The 15,047-nt window shown below is 44.8% G+C and overlaps 1 protein-coding gene and 1 long non-coding RNA gene across 3 annotated transcripts in view; both read left to right on the top strand.

The window, feature by feature from the left end:
- med12l (mediator complex subunit 12L) overlaps positions 1–15,047 on the top strand; it is a 586,849-nt gene that overhangs the window by 363,618 nt on the left and 208,184 nt on the right. The window lies entirely within an intron of this gene.
- Positions 2,795–11,471, top strand: LOC116979904. The gene is made up of 3 exons (XR_004413800.1): positions 2,795–2,865; positions 3,123–3,127; positions 11,460–11,471. It is a non-coding gene; the product is annotated as an uncharacterized LOC116979904 (long non-coding RNA).

Raw genomic sequence — 15,047 nt, 5'->3', positions numbered from 1 at the left:
ACAGGTATAGAAGGGTAGAATCAAATGCAAGCACATGGGACTAGTGTCGATGGGACATATTGGTCAGCATGGGCAAATTGGGCCGAAGAGCTTGTGCCCACACTGTTTGACACTATGACTGTGACTTTTTCTCAGTACACATGATAGTAATAAACTTGTAGCCAGATTAATAGCTGGCTGTCACTGTGAGCATTGCATGAAAGTGCTGAAAGTAGCCTCCCAATGTTGCTAGCCGTGCTGGATGACATGGTGTGACCCAAGGACTGTCACTTTGCAATCTGTGGCAACACAAGAGACTGCAGATGCTGGAGGAACACAGCGGGGTCAAGCAGGATCTGTGGAGGGAGAAGAACTGTCGATGTTTGCTGTTAAGACCTTGCATCACTACTCAAAGCGGAGAGTTTCGAGTTCAGACATACAATGCGTAAACAGGCCCTTTGGCCCACCGCCGCCACACCGACCAGCGATCGTTCTTTCCACACATTAGCATTGTTCTACACACTAGGGACAATTTATAATTTTGCATAAGCCAATTAACCTACAAACATGCATGCATTTGGAGTGAGGGAGGAAATCGGAGCATCTGGAGAAAATCTACTCGGTCACAGAGAGAACGTACAAACTCTGTATAGACAGCACCCATAGTTAGAATTGAACAGGTCTCTGTCTCTGCGCCACTGTGACGCCCATGAGGTGTCCATGTTCTCCAGAGATGCTGCCTGCCCCGCTGAATTACTCCAGCATTTGTGTCTTTTTCTGCACACTTGCATGTCGGTCATTGATTCAATTAATGTGCTGTGGTCCAAAAATCCTGCAGAGGGCGCCATCTTCCCATCATTGGTGCAGCTAACAACCGCTTGGCCATTGTGAAGGGTGAAGGGTTACTGCTACAGGCGGTATCTTGTTAAGTACCTTGCTAGGGTCCTCGTAGATGCTCATCAGTTCCTTAGTTGCTTCCTCAAACACTCAATTGACTGTGAGACTCGATTTCCCATGCACAAATCTAAGGTGACTATCCATAGTAAATCCTTGCATTTCCATGTAGATCCTATTTTCCCATGTAGGTCCTGTTTCTTCAGAATGCTCTACAAAAACTTGCCTACCATTGGCCTGTAGTTCCCAGGATTTTCTTTGTAGCCTTTCTTAAAGAAAGCAAACCTTTAATTTTGTCACCTTATGATGATGCAAATATCTCTCAAAAATATCACAATTTCTCTCCCAGCTTCTACATTGTATACCTTTCTGTGTTGTGGGACTCCCAGCAGTTCCTCTTCTGTAATATGGACTCACTTCATATCTCTGGTTCGCAGGAACATCAATCCGATCACAAGCTATCTACACCAGACTAGCTGATAATTTCCTGGACAAGCCTGTCTGATGAAGGATCTCAACCCAAATTGTCACCTGTTCCTTTTCTCCAGAAATACTGCTTGACCCGCTCAGTTACCACTGCATTTTGTGTCTATCTGTCTCCCTTCAATATTTTTCTTGTATTTTTAAAAATAAGTTTAAGGAGCAGAATTAGGCCATTTGGTGAGTACAGGCCCAGTGCCGACAAACATTAATCATGTAGTCCTAATGCAGGCAAATGAGACTGGTTAAGAGTCGGTAAGGACATGCAGTGCCAAAGGGCTTCTATCCTATTATACATAAGGTCATGTCATAAGGGATAGGAGTAGAATTATGCCACTAGGCCCATCAAGTCTACTCCACCATTCAATCATGGCTGATCTATCTCTCTCTCCTAACCACATTCTCCAGCCTTCTCCCCATAACCTCTGACACCTGTACTAATCAAGAATATATCTATCTCTGCCTTAAAAATATCCACTAACTTGGCCTCCACACCCTTCTGTGTCAAAGAATTTCACAGATTCATCAACCTCTGACTTAAGAAATGTCTCCTCATCTACTTCCTAAAAGAATGTTCCTAAATTCTGAGGCTCTGACCTCTCGTGATAGACTTTCCCACTAGTGGAAACATCCTCTCCATATCTACTTTATCCAGGTCTTTCACTATTCTGTATGTTTCAATGACTGGGATCATTCTTGTAAACCTCCTCTGGACCCTCTCCAGAGCCATCACATTCTTCCTCAGATATGGTGCCCAAAATTGCTCATTATATTCCAAATATGGCCTTATAGAGCATCAACATTACCACCCTGTTTTTGTATACCACCCCTCTTGAAATAAATGCTGGCATTGATTTGCTTTGTTTGATACTGATTCGACTTGCAGATTAACATTTTGGGAATCCTGCACCAGCACTCCCAAATCTCTTTGCATCTCCGATTTCTGAAATCTCTCCCCATTTAAAAAATAGTCTACCTCCTGCTTTTACATCAGAGTCCACAAGAAACATCACAAATGATGTAGGAATTTCTGGAAATTAGAACAATTTTGGGCAAGCAAGTCATATGATTAACCCAAGAACATTACATGCTGCAAAAGGGTGATGGGAAATTTGGCCAACACGGTGAACCTCCTCTGGCTGCTCTTGAAAAGGAGGCGCAGTCGTCTTTCTTACAGTTTGGCTTTCTTCCCAACCAATTGTTCAAGCGCTTTTGATTGCAACATGCGCCTTAATTTAGTTCAACAAAGAAACTGACAAGTTACTAAAGATCCTGCGTAACTGCGTAAGTTATCCGATTCTGATTTGGTTTCCACATCGGTGTTTGCGGCGTTATTCAAAGATTCAGCTTCTTCATCTAAAGTCGTGTATTTAGTTCTTTAGTAACTTGTCAGTTTCTTTGTTGAACTAAATTAAGGCGCAAGGTCGTGTTTCAAGAGGCGGTAATCAGATTAGGGAAGTGTTTAAATTGCAAGGAATAGTTATCCGGAGCAAAGATAAACATAGGGTGCTTGTAAACCAAGCTGAGTGCAACAACGTTGATCATGAGGTAAGAGGAGTCATTTTATGACACTCATTTATAACCTGTCTAACTGCTGAAACAGTTAGACAGTTAGAGGCAACCTCAGCGAAAATAAAAAAAACAAAGATCAGACTGAAAAAAAGTTGCAATATAAACCTGTAAAACGTGCATATACATGTTGTAATGAATACTGTAAATTACTGTGTCCTAGGGGCAAAATTAGGCCATTTGGCCCATCAAGTCAAAAGTCAAAGTCAATTTTATTCGTCACATGCACAACACATGCTGTGAAATGAATTTGCCAGCAGCGATAAACTTAAAAAGAACACACAATACACAATACACAATAAAAATGTAACATAAACATCCACCACAGCATCCTCCTCCTTTGTTCACCCGTGGTCGGGGCCATAGACCATCTGGAGTCGCCGCTATAGACGACCCGATGTACAGGCGGTGGAACACACACCGTGGCTTGGAGGTCCCGAATCGGCACTTTCCTACCGGAGTCTGCGTAAGTCCACGCCCCGCCCGCGTCTAGAAGCTCCGCAGATCGCGGCTTCAGGATGTTATAGACAATAGACAATAGGTGCAGAAGTGGGCCATTCTGCCCTTCGAGCCAGCACCGCCATTGAATGTGATCATGGCTGATCTTCCCCAATCAGTACCCCGTTCCTGCCTTATCCCTATATCCCCTGACTCCGCTATCTTTAAGAGCCCTATCCAGCACTCTCTTGAAAGTATCCAGAGAACTGGCCTCCACCGCCCTCTGAGGCAGAGAATTCCACAGACTCACAACTCTCTGAGAGAAAAAGTGTTTCCTCGTCTCCATTCTAAATGGCTTATGCCTTATTCTTAAACTGTGGCCCCTGGTTCCGGACTCCCCCAACATCGGGAACATGTTTCCTGCCTCTAGCGTGTCCAAACCCTTAACAATCTTATATGTTTCAATAAGATTGCCTCTCATCCTTCTAAACTCCAGAGTGTACAAGCCCAGCTGCACCATTCTCTCAGCATATGACAGTCCCGCCATCCCGGGAATTAACCTTGTAAACCTACGCTGCACGCCTTCAATAGCAAGAATGTTCTTCCTCAAATTAGGGGACCAAAACTGCACACAATACTCCAGGTGTGGTCTCACTAGGGGTCTGTACAACTGCAGAAGGACCTCTTTGCTCCTATACTTGACTCCTCTTGTTATAAAGGCCAACATGCCATTCGCTTTCTTCACTGCCTGCTGTACCTGCCTGCTTACTTTCATAGACTGATGAACAAGGACCCCCAGATCCCGTTATACTTCCCCTTTTCCCAACTTGATGCCATTGAGATAGTAATCTGCCTTCCTGTTTTTGCTACCAAAGTGGATAACCTCACATTTATCCGCATTAAACTTCATCTGCCATGCATTTGCCCACTTCTCCAACCTGTCCAAGTCACCCTGCATTCTCTTAGCATCCTCCTCACAGTTCACACTGCCACCCAGCTTTGTGTCATCTGTAAATTTGCTAATGTTACTTTGAATCCCTTCATCCAAATCATTGATGTATATTGTAAATAGCTGCGATCCCAGCACCAAGCCTTGCGGTACCCCACTAGTCACTGCCTGTCATTCTGAAAGGGACCCTTTAATCCCTACTCTTTGTTTCCTGTCTGCAAAACAATTTTTTACCCATGTCAGCACTCTACCCCCAATACCATGTGCCCTAATTTTGCCCACTAATCTCCTATGTGGGACCTTATCAAATGCTTTCTGAAAGTCCAGGTACACTACATCCACTGACTCTCCCTTGTCCATTTTCCTAGTTACATCTTCAAAAAATTCCGGAAGATTAGTCAAGCATGATTTCCCCTTCGTAAATCCATGCTGACTCAGACCGATCCTGTTACTGCTATCCAAATGTGCGGCTATTTCATCTTTTATAATTGACTCCAGCATCTTCCCCACCACCGATGTCAGGCTAACTGATCTATAATTCCCTGTTTTCTCTCTCCCGCCTTTCTTAAAAAGTGGGATAACATTGGCTAAGCTCCAATCCACAGGAACTGATCCTGAGTCTATCGAACATTGGAAAATTATCACCAATGCATCCACGATTTCTAAAGCCACTTTCTTAAGTACCCTGGGATGCAGACCATCAGGCCCTGGGGATTTATCAGCCTTCAGTCCCATCAGTCTACCCAACATAATTTCCTGCCTAATGTGGATTTCCTTCAGTTCCTCCGTCACCCCAGTTCCTATATCAGGAAGATTGTTTGTGTCCTCCTTAGTGAAGACAGATCCAAAGTACCTGTTCAACTCTTCTGCCATTTCCTTGTTCCCCATAATAAATTCACCTTTTTCGGTCTTCAAGGGTCCAACTTTGGTCTTAACTAATGTTTACCTCTTCACAAACCTAAAGAAGCTTTTACTATCCTCCTTAATATTCTTGGCTAGCTTACCTTCGTACCTCATCTTTTCTCTCCATATTTTCATTTTAGTTATCTTCTGTTACTCTTTAAACATTACCCAATCCTCTTGCTTCCCACTCATCTTTTCTACGTTGTACTTCTCTTTTATTTTTATACTGTCCCTGACGTCCTTTGTCAGCCACAGTCGCCCCTTACTTCCCTTGGAATCTTTCTTCCTCCTAGGAATGAACTGATCCTGCACCTTCTGTATTATTCTGAGAAATACCTGCCATTGTTGTTCCACTGTCATCCCTGCGAGGGCATCTTTCCAGTCAACTTTGGCTAGCTCCTCCCTCGTGGCCCCATAGTCCCCTTTATTCAACTGCAACATTGACACCCCCGATCTATCCTTCTCCCTCTCCAATTGTAGATTAAACCTGACCAAATTATGGTTACTACCTCCTAATGGCTCATTAACCTCAAGTTCCTTTATCAAATCCGGTTGATTACATGTCATTAAATCCAGAATTGATTTCTCCCCGGTAGGCTCCAATACAAGCTGCTCTAAGAAACTATCACGAAGGTACTCTACAAAGTCCATTTCTTGGGGTCCAGTACCAACCTGATTTTCCCAGTCTACCTGCATGTTGAAATCTCCCATAACAACCACAGCATTACCTTTGCTACATGCCAATTTTAACGCCTGATTCAACTTGCACCCTATGTCCAGGCTACTGTTTGGGGGCTTGTAGATGTTCCATTAGGGTCTTTTTACCCTTACAATTCCTTAGTTCTATCCATACTGACTCCACATCTCCTGTTTCAATGTCACCCCTTGCAAGGGACTGAATTTCATTCCTCACCAACAGAGCTACCCCACCCCCTCTGCCCACCTGTCTGGCCGTGGGCAGGTGGTTGGAGCTCTTCTCCAGTGATCCCAGGCAAGGGATCCGAGGCTCTGGATGGTAAGTCCACTCCACGCCCATGACTAGAAGCTCCGCGGACCACAGTACCCACGGTGCCAAAGTCACCAGGCCAGCGATCGGAGCACTCCTCTTTGGCAACCCCTGGCAAGGATTCAATGGAAATGTCCACGCTGTGCCTGCTGCTGATGCTCCGGGCCCGACTCCGGGAAAGGCCGCTCCAATCCATGCTGTTAGGCCACGAGGGAGGCGACATGGAAAAAGTCGCCTCTCCGTGGAGGAGGCGACTGAAAGCTGTTTCCCCCTTTCCCCTCCCCACCCCCCCCCATAAGGCATACCGAGAGACACCCAAACTAACACTAGACACACCAATAAAAACCCCAAAAAGTAGAAATAACGAACACGCTGCTGGCAGGGCAGCCGTCTCGCAGTGCCACCACCAACCTCCTACAAGTTTACTCCTCCGTTCAATCATGGCTGATCTACCTTTTCCTCTCAACCCCATTCTCCTGCCTTCTCCCCATAACTCCTGACACTCTTACCAATCACAGAATATTTTCCTCTCAGACCCTATCTTCTTTGAGTATTAAATATGTGCAGTGCTCCTGCTGTTATTACCTTGGACTATTTTAAAATGGTTCCTATGCTTCTTGATTAATTTATCCAACATAGTATTTGTTTTTAATATTTTTATTACTTTAAACAAACTTTCCCATTGCTCATCTTAGCATTCATTGTCTTGTCCACCAGTTCTATCTCGTTGTTAGGTAGTGAAGTAAAATAACGATAAACCATTACACCAAGTGCAGGAGGAACTCAGCTTTGTATTTTACACAAGAGTTCACCATCTGCAGTTCCTTGTGTCTTGTTGATTTAGCCTGGCTATCTTCCCCCTATTGTTGCTTGTGCTGTTATCTTATGCATCCCTTTCTGATTAATTCCATTCCAATCTTGCATCTGTGAAATATTTTACATGTATCAAAGCTTTAATTTTGTTGTTACATTTTGATGTTGCAATTTACTGCTGATCTCTTCATATTATCTCTCTTTATGAACGCCACTGCCTCATATCTGCTTCTTCCCCTCCCCATAGCGTTTCCCCTTTTTTTGCCTTTGTTCGTCCGTGAAGTCCCTTGAGCACAGAGGTTATTTGTTTGGAAGTCTATATTCTTCCTCCACTCCTTGTTGACATCTTCTACACTATTGGCAACATTATCTTCCAAAGTTCTATGTGCATCCCTGGAATATCAGCTGATCTGCTTTTTGCTCTACTTCTGGCCTTACTTTCTGCCTCCTATCTATGTCCACCTGGGTTCATTTCAAACATGAAAATGACTTACAGTACTTCAGCTCTTCGTTCTATCCAGAGGCTCCTTTCGACAATTCTGGCGGTGCACAGTTCAGCTCAGATCAGACTCGCTGGAGTTGTTTACCTATATAAACGCTGAAGTGATAAGCAGTCGAACTAATGATCTTCATCAGTAGATGGATTGTGAAATGGAGTGGTGACCAGTGATATCACAATGATGTGTAACGATGTGCTATTTGTTTTTAAAATCTTTTGGAATTTGCTGCGACCTCATCCTGCCTCCATTTTTTGCACTGCTGTTTACATGTACAAGTGTTTGTAACACCAGTTACACTTTCAGATGCTAAATTGAGTGGTCACTCCATGGGAATGAGATTAACCGTTGCACCCTACCCTTCACCTCCCAACAAAGTCAGTTCAATTAGAAAGAGGATTGGGAGATTGGCCAGAAGGGAGGTGAATCCGTGGAATTCATTGCCACAGACGGTGCGGAGGCCAAGCCATTTGGTATTTTTAAAGCGGAGATTGACAGGTTCTTTCTTAGGAAGGGCTTCAAAGGTTACATGGAGAAGGCAGGAGAATTGGGTTGAGAGGGAAAGGTAGATCAGCCATGATTGAATGGTGCAGTAGACTTGATGGGCCAAATGGCCTAATTCTGTCCCTATGTCTTACTGTCTAGTCCAACTGATGGACAACCCACTCGTTTGCTGGTGTTTCCCTTGGATTAAAATGCAACAGGACCAAGAATGAGGCCCATTGATGGTAAAGTCTATGCCAATGATCGGCTTCCAATGACTGAAGCTTTGGTATCTCTGTAGAGCAAATTACTTCTAAGTTTCTCTCTCTCAGTACAATTATCACTGACGACACTGATATAATAGTGCAGGCTCATGGTGTAGTTGTGCGGGTAGTTCTATAACGATGCAATTACACCTAATGTCTTTGATGAATTAGTGAATTATATCTGTATTATGCAGGGTGAATTGATTGCTACACAATTTCAATTTAGTTTAGTTTAGTTTAGAGATACAGCACGGAAGCAAGCCCTTTGACCGACCGAGTCTGCCCCGACCAGTCTGCCCACCACCATAACAGTATCCTACACACTAGGGATGGCTTTACAATTTTTCTTACCGAAACCAATTAACCTACAAACCTGTACGTCTTCAGAGTGTGGGGGCAGACTTGATGGGCCAAAAGGCCTAATTCTGCTCCTATAATTTATGAAGTTATGAGCAGTAGTTCTATCCTACACACTAGGGACTATTTACAAAGTCAATTAACCTACAAACCCACAAGTCTTTGGAACATGGAAGAAAACCCACGTGAGCACAGGGAGAACATACAAACTCCGTACGGACAGCACCCATGGTCAGGATCCAACCCTGGTCTCTGTTGCTGTCAGGCAGCAATTACCGCTGTGCCACTGTGCCGCCCCTAAATTAGAAGTGTGTAAACTACTTAAAGGTTACTTTAAAAAATGACAAGCAGAAAAAATAATAGAATACAAAGTCTTGAGCGATACAGCATGGAAACAGCTTTTGGCCCAAATCATCCTTGTTGACCAAGATGCCCCCCTCTAAGCGAGTCCCATATGGCTGCATTTGGCCTATATCCCTCTAAACTTTTCCAATGTATGTACCTGGCCGTGTCTTTTAAATGCTGTTACAGTACCTGCCTCAACTATCTCCTCTGGTAGCTTGTTGCATATACTGTACCCTCTGAGTTGAAGGAGAACAAATCTAGACATGACAAGATAAATAGTGAGTTATTTCCACGTTTCTACAAGAACCTCAAAAGAGGGGGAAGTAATTAAAAGATGAGGAGGCGCCTATTTAAAACGGAGATGGGTGGGAAGTTCTCAAGGAGGGAAGTGAATCTCTGAAACTCTGCTCCGGAAGCTCGGTAATTGGGGCGATTTGGAAGTTGAATTTTTTTAATGACATGAATTGAGGGCAGAAGAGGAGATGGGGCATGGGTTAGATCACCCTGGTCATATTGAATGGTGGAACAGGTTTGAGAGGCTAAGTTGCCCACACTTGATGTTATCTTCTTATTTTCTTATTGTTAATTGGCTGGACAAGACTGCGGTTTTACCCTGTTTCTTGTTCCTGTTTGTAATGTGGAATGGAATAGAATACTTTATTGTCACATGTGACTAGGCACAGTGAGATTCTTTGCTTGCATACACAACGTATACAAATAACAGCCACCTACTGGGCTGACAAAGTTACAAAGCACGCCGGCTCCTCCTATTGTTCTCCCCCCCCTCTTCACTCCCACAGCGGTTCCCCCATGCCGGGTCCCCATTGTCCTTTGTTCTCCCCCCCTCCCCAATTGTCCATTGTTCTTTCCCTCCCCCCTCATGGCGGTCCCTCCATTGTACTTCACCCCCTTCACAGTGGTCCCCCACACCGAGTCCTCCATTCTTCTTGCCCTCCCGCTCCCCTAAATAATGTGTGGTTATTTCTAAATCGATCTTGCAAAACCTGCATTGTCATTTTAATTTGGAGCAGGTTTTTTTTCCTACTTAGTATTTTGAAAGAAGTCCCCCCTGCCTGCATTTGGCCCATAGCCTGTCCTATCCATGAACCTGTCTAAACGTTTCTTAAACCTGGAACATCGGTGGAGTTGCTGCTTCACAGCGCCAGAGACCACGGTTCCATCCTGACTACGGGTTCTGCATGTGTGGGGTTTGTACGTTCTCCCTGTGACCACGCGAGTTTCCTCTGGGCGCTCCGGTTTCTTACCGCACACCAAAGACGTGCGGGTTTGATGATCAATTGGCTTCTGTAAATTATACCTAGTATGTAGGATAGAACTAGTGTATGGGTGATCATTGGTCGGCATGGACCCAGTGGGCCGATAGGCTTGGTTGTAGGCTAATTGGCTTTTGTCAATTGCCCCTTGTGTGTAGGATGCGAAAGTGGGTTAACAAAGAACTATTGTGAACAGGTCAGCGTGGGCTATGTGGGCCAAAGGGCGCGTCTCCATCTTGTATCTCCAAACTATGCTAATCAGAAACAAACATTATGATGGTTTAGAAACACTCTACTTAATATTAGAAGGATGAGAGAGCTCTGATAAATTATGAAGAATATATAGCAGGAGAACCAATGGGTAAAAATTCTGTTCTTTAGTATTTACTGACCTTGTGTGGGATATTCATCATTGCCCTAGTGCTGCTGTCTTTGTGGTGCAAGTGATCTTGGGGAGGAAGTTCCAAACTTTAGACCCAGTGTCATATAGTCATAGAGTCATACAGCATGGAAACAGGCCCTTCAGCCCAACTTCCCCACACCAACCAACATGTCCTAGCTACACTAGTCCCACCTGCCTGCATTTGGCCCATATCCCTCTAAACCTGTCCTATCTATGTACCTGTCTAACTATTTCTTAAACATTGCCTTAACTACCTCCTCTGGCAGCTCATTCCATACACCCACCACCCATTGTGTGAACAAGTTACCCCTCAGATTCCTATTAAATCTTTTCCCCAGTGACCAATTATATTTTTTCCCCAATGCTAGAAGATGTGTGATGTGGACGAGAGCCTACAGATGGCGTTGTCCTCCCTAGTGGGCAAGTTCATAGGTTTGAGAGCTCTTGTCCTGGGTGATCCAGAAGATTAAAGTACTGGCCTCCAAGGCAGGCAGTCTAATTGGATCGAAACATGGCTCGATGATCAGTGGTGGAAGTTAGGCGCACCGTGGTGTAGCGGTAGAGTTGTAGCCTTATAATGCCAGAGACCCTGACCTCGGTTTGATCCTGACTCCGGGTGCTGTCTGTACAGAGTTTTTACGTTCTCCCTGTGACCTGTGTGAGTTTTCTCCAGGAGCTCTGATTTCCTATCACTTTCCAAAGACGTACAGATTTGTAGGTTAATTGGCGTGGTAAATTTATAACTTGTCCCTAGTGTGCGGTCAGTGTTAGTGTGCGGCGATCGCTGGTTACCGTGGACTCAGTAGGCTGAAGGGCCTGTGTTCATGCTGTGTCTCTAAACTAAAAAAAAATACTTATTGGTGGAAGTATGCTCTTCAAATTGGAAGTGTGTGACATAATAATATAATAATATATCTTTTATTGTCATTGCACGTCAGTGCAACGAGATTTAGTGTGCAGCTCCACTGATGTACAAGAAAGGTAAATAAATACAATACATAAATAAACAAGCTGAATTGATTGACGTGACCATCTGAGGGAGACTGTCCAAAGGGGGTGGGTGGGGGGGCACTCATTAGGGCCGGTTCAGAGCCGCTATAGCTCTTGGGATGAAACTGTTCCTGAGTCTGGAGGTTCGGGCGTAGAAGGCCTTGTAACGTCTGCCGGAGGGAAGTAGTTGAAGTAGTTGAAACAGACCGTGGCAGGGGTGTGATGAGTCCTTATGGACATGGTATATTGCAGGGTTTGATGCTGAGACAACTGATTAATGTTGTTTGAGGGTTTTGTATATTTGTCCTGTGTCCTGAATCTGACTTTCTCCTAAGTCCTCAAGGTATGCCTACTTTGAAGAATATTTCCTTCGCTCCATAGATGCTGCCTCACCTGCAGAGTTTCTCCAGCATTTTTGTCTGCCTTCGATTATTCCAGCATCTGCAGTTCCTTTCATTCACGTAGGGCCCAGTTAGTTTTGGCTCAGATCAGGTCAGCAGAAAAACAAATCCATACAGCGGTGGTAAGTTTCCCTAACAAGTCACATTATTCATGCTGTTACAATACGTGGAAACAAAGAACTGCAGATGCTGGTTAATACATAAAAGGATGCAAAGTGCTGGAGTAACTCAGCAGGTCAGGCTGCATCTCTGGAGAGCATGGATAGGTGATGATTCGGGTTGAGACTGAGGAAGGGTCTCGACCCAAAACGCCACCAATCCCTGCTCCCCAGAGATGCTGCCTGACCCATTGAATTACTCAGGAACCTTGTCTCCTATACAATTTGTACTAGCAAGAGCAAGGACTTAAAATGTTTCACTGACTCAAAACACTTCTTGATTAGTCAGATGTTATGGGGAGAAGGCAGGAGAATGGGGTTGAGAGGGAAAGATAGATCATCCATGATTGAATGGTGGATTAGACTTGATGGGCCAAATGGCCTAATTTTGCCCCTAGAACTTTTAAACATACTAATTTACAGTATTCATTCCAACATTTATATACATGTTTTACAGGTTTATTTCTTTGTAGTCTGATCTATGTTTTTTTATTTCCACTGAGGTTGCCTCTAGCTGTCTAACTGCTGATATGTTTCATTTGTCTGAAAGCCACTTCCCTATTCAGGCTATAAATGGGTGTCATAAAGTGACTCCTCTTGCCTCACGATCAACTTTGTTGCACTCAGCTTGGTTTGCAAGCACCATATGTTTATCTTTGCTCCGGATAACTACGCCTTGCAATTTAAACACTTCCCTAATCTGATTACCGCCTCTTCAAACATGACCTTGCAGTTACGTTCACCGTGTTGGCCAAATTTCCCATCACCCTTTTGCGGCATGTAATGTTCTTGGGTTAATCATATGACTTGCTTGCCCAATATTTTTCTAATTTCCAGAAATTCCTACATCATTTGTGATGTTTCTTGTGGACTCTGATGTAAAAATAGGAGGTAGACTACTTTCTAAATGGGGAGAGAATCCAGAATTATAGCGCCAGAGATCCGGGTTCGATCCTGACTACCAGTGCTCTCTGTACGGAGTTTATACGTTTATATTTGGGAGTTTATTCCCAAAACCCTATCTACCATCTCCAAGGTATAAGTTAGAAGTGTGACATACCTTTGTCTAAATGGTAACAGTCTTAAAGCATTCAATGTTTAGCCATCCAGATTGAAGCAATGTTTAGCCATCCAGACTGTTTTATTGGTACCTCATTCACTGCAGTAAATATTCATTTCCTCTGCATTGTGAGTACCATCAAGAAAATGCTTATCTAGACAGCCTCCCAGAACCATGGTACAGTACAATACATGTATGAAGGAACCGCAGATGCTGGTTTAAACTGAAGACAGGCACAAAATGCTGTAGCAATTCAGCAGGACTGGAGAGAAGGAATGGATGACGTTTCGGGTCAAGCTCCTACAGACATTCTAAGTTACTCCAGCATTTTGTGTGTATACTGAGGTAAACTGAGTCGCCAGTTTTGGGCGCCATTTTCAAGTCCCAATTTGTAAGTGCAGAGTTCATGACCTGTCCTTGAAGGCCCGTTGTCCTGCCAGCATGGCAGAGTCGGCCTGGCCAAACGTAGCTGTTGGTGTCCTTCACCGCTGCAGGCCCTGTCCGGCCCACACACTCGGCCTCTTGGAGCGGCGCCCGGTCCAGCCGAGCCCCAGGCTGTTACAGGACCTCCGGCGGCCCGCTACACCATCGAGGCAGCGCACTGCCTCCGTCTGACTCTTTCCCCTATAGGCGGGCGACCTGGGTCTTCCAGGCAGGTCCACCGTCTGCAGTGAGCGGGGAGGGAGGGGGCGAGACCTCGACCTGCTGGTGGGTACGCGGCATGTCGGGATACTTCCGCTCAGGAGTATCTACCATTGGGCAGGGCAAGGGTATTGCGTTCCCAGGGACACCAACCCCTTTAATGGTGGCAAGGGGCTGCAGCGGCAGAATTGCTGCCTTTCAGTGCGAGACCCGTGCTTGATCCTGACTACAGGTGCTGTCTGTACGTTATTTGTACGTTCTCCCCGTGACCCGTGTGGGTTTGCTGCGGGTGCTGCAGGTTTGTAGGTTAATTGGTTTCTGTAAATTGGCCTTAGTGTGTAGGATAGAATTGGTAGACGGGTAATCGCTGTTCTGTGTGGGCTCGGTGAGCCAAAGGACCTGTTTCTATGCTGTGTCTCTTAAAGTCTAAATCATCTTATATTCTGCTTAGGTTGCTTACAACCTAGTGGTTTGAGCATTGAATTCTCCAATTTCCGATAACCAAGCTACGAACTAACCCCCCACGCTCCTCCCCCCGCACACTCCCTGTGCCCCACCTAGATTGGCAGCTATTTCTCCCCTCCCCCTTCCCCCTTCCCCCTTCCCCCTTCCCCCTTCCCCCTTCCACATATTTGTTCCTTCGGCTTCACAATTCTCAGCACTTCTATCCTCCACTCACACCATTTTTCTCTTCATTGCTGGCCTTTGTAAAATCATTTACCTATCAAAAGCCCCGCTCACCCGCATCCACCTAGTGTTGCCAGGCTTTGATCTGCCCCATCACCGCCCAGTTTCCTCCCCCCCCCCCTCCCCCACCACAATCAGTCTGAAGAAGGATCCCACATGAAGTGTTCCCTATTCATGTTCTCCAGACATACTGCCTGACCTGCTAAGTTACTCTAGCACTTTGTGTCTTTTATTTTTGGACAGATGTATTTGGATAGAGAAGTTTTGGAGGAATATGGGCCAGGTGCGGGCACAAACAAAAACGAGGGATTTCTTGGCTAATTTCAGAAATTAATATTAAATGTCAGGTTCAATATTAATTTAAGGCTTACACAATGTGAAGTCTGAGTGATTGCTTCCAAAAATGAGTTGTTTCTAGTGGTATTGATTTATTATTGTCACTCCGGCCAGACA

This window comes from Amblyraja radiata, chromosome 13, assembly GCF_010909765.2.
Source record: "Amblyraja radiata isolate CabotCenter1 chromosome 13, sAmbRad1.1.pri, whole genome shotgun sequence".
In the NCBI taxonomy this organism is placed as follows: domain Eukaryota; kingdom Metazoa; phylum Chordata; class Chondrichthyes; order Rajiformes; family Rajidae; genus Amblyraja; species Amblyraja radiata.
Note: the sequence above shows the minus strand (reverse complement) of the source record. Positions and strands in the feature narration are given on the sequence as shown.